At 42.0% G+C, this 5,090-nt stretch overlaps 1 long non-coding RNA gene across 1 annotated transcript; it reads left to right on the top strand.

Moving 5' to 3' along the window:
* The first annotated feature begins 720 nt into the window (after positions 1–720).
* Positions 721–2,279, top strand: LOC308294612. Its single transcript, XR_013962526.1, has 4 exons — positions 721–833; positions 1,061–1,175; positions 1,840–2,040; positions 2,176–2,279. It is a non-coding gene; the product is annotated as an uncharacterized lncRNA (long non-coding RNA).
* Positions 2,280–5,090: the final 2,811 nt, after the last annotated feature.

The raw sequence follows: 5,090 nt of genomic DNA, 5'->3' as shown, positions 1-5,090 counted from the left end.
TATGTATGTGTGGCTAACAAAGCTAACATTAGTTAGCAATTGTTCCATGTTAGCAGCATGTGTTGTTTGTAGCTAGCTAGCTAATGTCAATGTGCTAGTTGTTCAATGGTAGCAGAGAGTGTACAAATGGAACCAAACAACTCCTAACAGGTTAATTTGGTTCCATTTGTACACTGTTAGAGTTAAGGGGAGACCTTGACATTTTAATCTGTTGTTGACTGTTAGCCCCCAAAATAATCACATTTGAACTGCATGGGGAGTTTTGGGGACCTCCCAAAATATTCACATTTTAACTGGGGACCCTCCACCCACCAAGCACTTGGACTGCAGTGAGCTTGTAGATCTGCTATTTTCACATTGCCTCTTTCTTATATCAGCTGGCAATTTGGCCAATGTTTGACCAGTTTGTATTTAGTGTTGTTTACTTTTGATGTTAGATCTTATAGTGGAGCTGATGTTAACACCACTGACACCAGCCAGACAAAATGACACATCTGACACTCAAAGGAGGCATGTGCTTGATCCATCATCATTTGTCAGATCATTTCATTTAATTTCTGGAATCAAATTGGTTTAATTAATTGATAACGTGTGTGTGTGTGTGTGTGTGTGTGTGTGTGTGTGTGTGTGTGTGTGTGTGTGTGTGTGTGTGTGTGTGTGTGTGTGTGTGTGTGTGTGTGTGTGTGTGTGTGTGTGTGTGTGTGTGTGTGTAATTGATAATGTGTGTGTGTGTGTACACTGTAGGAAGAGTCCTTCAAGGCGTGTTAAAGAGGACTACGCAAATCACTGCCTTGTTTCCATACCTGGCCGATCCCTAGGGCACTTTGGGCTATGTAAGTACATAATACAAGTCTAACTTCTTTACTCCTCACTCCTGGAATTGCTCGAAAAGACAAGAGTGAGATTTCAACTAAATTTCAACAAATGTTCTATATGCTGACCCCAACAAGTTGATCGCCACAGATGTCAGACCTGTTGACCTTGATTTTAGCAATTCTCCAGACAAGGGCATGTGTTTAGTTTTTTAAGGAGAAAAATAAAACACGTTCTTGTTTTTTAGGAGCAGTATTACAATCCAGTAGATGGGAGTGGGTTTCTTGCATGGAGAGTTAAAACACTTCAAAACGAAGCCTCAGAGGGACAAAAGAAGAGAAGAAACACTCAGCCACTGACAGGTATGTGATTTTGATTATAGTTTGAATTTCACATGTTAAGTTATTTTTTAATGTGCAGGCCTATAGTGCATTTTTGCTACTGTGGTGGGCATCGCAAGGGGGTCCAGTAAAAAGACAAGTGGCCCTCTGGTGTAAGGGGTATAAACTGTCTTAACGTTTTTGAGAAACTAAACCCAACATCACATTGTAGCAAATCGCGTGGGTGCCCACTAGGCCACTTGTTCCCAAGCAGTGGGTCGGGATCCATATGTGGGTCGCAGACAATTTTTTTAACGTCCCTTATATTTGTATAAAAAAGTAGTTAGTGAAAATGGCCTAAACTAGTGAAAACAGCAGATCTACAAGCTCACAATGCGTCGCACCGCATTGTGAGCTTGTAGATCTGCTGTTTTCACTAGCTTGGGTCCTGGGCAAATGTCTAATGTCTCTTGATCTAATAGTTTGGGAACCACTGCTCCAAGCCATGGCCCATTGGTCAGAACTAGTCCCAAGTCCCAACATACCTTTCTCCTAACCCCTACAAGTACATACCTTTCTCCTAACCCCAACAAGTTGATCGTCACAGATATCAGACCTGTTGACCTTGATTTTCGCAATTCTCCAGACAAGGGCATGTGTTTAGTTTTTTTAAGGAGAAAAAATAAAACATGTTCTTGTTTTTTAGGAGCAGTATTACAATCCAGTAGATGGGAGTGGGTTTCTTCAGCTAACGACAGAAACCCAGTGTCTTGAGGGCATCGCACTGATGATGGTCAAGGAGAAGATGAAACAGACCTTCACCCATCGCCAAACAATGGTTCATGACCCAGTGAAGTCCTCTGAAATATTCACCACCTTTACAAGATTTCTTGACATTGCAGGAATGGTATGTCGCTCTTGAACTGTCTTGCCTTAAAGTCAAACTGAAATAAAAAATGACTTTAAACAGATCACATCCCTGGTCATAGGGTGAACCCATTAAAATGTATGCCATGTTGTTTGTATTCCATCCTGTCTGCAGATACAGGATTTTCTGATGTTTGGTGATGACATCGCTGCAGAAGTGGCCTACTTACTCACTACATGCAGTAAGTCCTTGAACAAAGCTGTGGACTCGCCCAGACAGGCGACCATGTAGATCTGCTTCATAATGCTGAATCCACAACAGAAGAACTGGAAAATGGTACGCTGGAATTAAAGGAATAATACTAATGGAAGAGGGGATGGTTTTGAAACCAAAATGTAAACAGATTTTAGTAAAAATGTCTTTGTTTCCCCCCACCCTTTTATTTTCAGGATGGGGCAGTGAGATGTCCTCCATCTTGCCTTATCCACCACATGCCACCCTCACCTCAAGGCCGCAACGAGACCAGGAAAGCTCTCAGCCCGACAAGCCATTGACCACCTTTTGAAGTTTATCTAGGTAAGGTTACAGTTCAATTAAAGTTTTTAAGATGGCTCACTGTACTGTCCCTAATATTCACCCTTAAAACTATACTTTTCTGAAATTATGCGATGACCATGCTCATCTGTAATCAGCGACTGCCCTGTGATATGTGTCTGCTTCTAAATCTAAATACAGAATGAAGAAATTCAAAAACTGTCCTGGGTGTTCCCAAAATTAGATGCTAAAATGACAAAAAGTAATTTTGAAATTGGAATATCTCTTTAAGTTACTCTAGACCCCCGGGTGTGTTGTTATAAATATACCCTACCCTGGCTGGGTCACCCACCATTCACAAAAAAATAAGCATAGTGTTGCAGTTGTCAATTCTGTCAGCTCATTTCTTTGTCTCACTTGAAACTTTACATTTTCTGTTTACTGGAGAGATGGGGAGAGAAGGTTGCCATTGAACAATCCCTGCTACTGAGAAAATAAATATTCCATAGCAATGGCATAGCAATGACTGTTATCAGAATATAGCGCTATTTAACACTTATTTGTTGTTACTCAACCTTTGAATATGTTGGGATTGCCATAATATTTTTTCCTCTTCATTCCAGGCATTGAACACCTGCAAGCTCTACAGGGACTTGTTGAGATGGTTGGGGACATGGAGATGGCAGATCCAATGTGAAAAGTTTGTGTTGGCCATTGAGGTGCAAGAGCTATATCCAGGTATGTATAAATGTATTATGGATTTTACATTTTTGATGGTACGATTATAGTCCAGGTAAAAATTTGGGAGGTAGACGAACATGTTCAATATACATTTCACACTACAGTGAGAAGATTAACTATCTTAACTATATCCCATACTACGCGTTGTGATCTGTTAGAGCTAGAAAGTTAAGTTTCCTTTAGGCCTGCTTTACACTGGCAGTCAAATCCAGCCTAAATCAGATCTGAGTCACATTCAGATTGGAATCTGATTGGCTTAAATGGTCACATGGAACCAATCAGATTCCAACCCGGATGTGACACAGATCTGATTCAGGCTGGGTTTGGCTGCCAGTGTAGTCTGTTTCCATGGTCCACTTGAAGAGCAGAAACTTTGTGAAATGTGTTAATCATGGAATCTCTGTTCACTGGCTGTGGACTCTGTGTTCTCGTTGGAACAGGTAGCCATTCACCACAGTGCTAAGAAGGACTGCAGTCGCCTGTTCCACCAGTTGTTTGACAAATTCTTCACAACTGAAGAACTGAAGGATGCAGTTGTCACAGGGAGGCATGGTGTTGTTCCAGAGCTCGAGGGCAAACATATGCTGGACCCCACCAAAGTGGAAAAGATTCAAAGTAAGTTTATCTTACACTTACACGTTTTGTAAAGTATATTCCGATATACAGTATGATGTCACCATTGCATTGGTTATATGTGGGAAATAATGTGTCTGATACATTGTGCAGTAGTTAGTAAAGAAATGCTGCCCAGCTTCAACATGATGTTGCAGTGGTGAGAGTCTCTCCCAGTCTAGTCAAATACTTTTTAATGTAATATTGTAACATCCCCCACTGACTGAGCAAAGGACCGAACATGGGGACAACTAGCCCCATATAGAACCTCACTCTCCCCTGCATACCGTTGTGCTCCTCGAGATGAGGTCGTAAGCGGATATCCCTATGCCTCCACAAAAAGTAAAGGTAGTTCCATGCTCCCAGAGTATGATTTTCCATCCCGCGGTGCATAACAGTATGCAGCAGAGGTTCTATATGGGCTAGGGGAAAACATGTTTAATGTGCTATTATAGCTAATTTCATCTTCTCTGTCTCCAATCTTACGGTATAGCACCGAAGCTGGATGGAAGGCAGTATCGGTGGACTGGTTGGACAACGCTGAGGTGATTCACCGCAAGGGGAAGAGCAGGCTGTTCTTCCTGAGAAGACTGGGATCGTTTAGCCACCAAACTGTTATGCCAGGGTTTTTTTTTTAATTAATGTGGAATAACGTGCTGGGGAGGAACTGAGCGAGTGACACCTTCAACTCAACAGACTGGTGAGGAAGGCGGGCTCCGTTGTTGGGTTCTCCTTGTAGGGGGTGGAGGATTGGCCAGGGTGGAAGCTGGACACAAACTTGAAGAAATCCTCCCACCCCCTCCACCTTAAGACAGAGGAGCCGATAGATTAATCTACCCAGGACGGAGATGTGAGAGACTGGGAAAGTCCTTTGTGAATGTTATACAATGAGAGAGAGACACAGCGGTCGTTTGGACAACTGTAACTTAACTGGAATAATTGTTACTGACTGTTCCTGTGCGGCTTTGCTGGGAGTCCAGCCCATGTCACTTCTGCTTTTTTGCACTGACCAATGGACATTTTGCATTCTCTGTAAGTATGTGCCTGTATGTTACAGTTTTTTTCGATTGCTAAAACACATTTTTCAAAACTGTACGTTTGTTTCAAAACTGCACACACAAAACTCCAAACATCAAACACAAATTGCTAAACCCTGGCATCCCTTTGCAAAACAACTCTTTGCCATCAAATCTCTTAACATG

The sequence above is a fragment of the Nannobrachium achirus genome (genome assembly GCF_963921795.1).
Source record: "Nannobrachium achirus genome assembly, chromosome: 11".
Lineage (NCBI taxonomy): Eukaryota > Metazoa > Chordata > Actinopteri > Myctophiformes > Myctophidae > Nannobrachium > Nannobrachium achirus.
The sequence above is the reverse complement of the archived record's forward strand: the minus strand, read 5'-3'. Positions and strand labels throughout refer to the sequence as shown.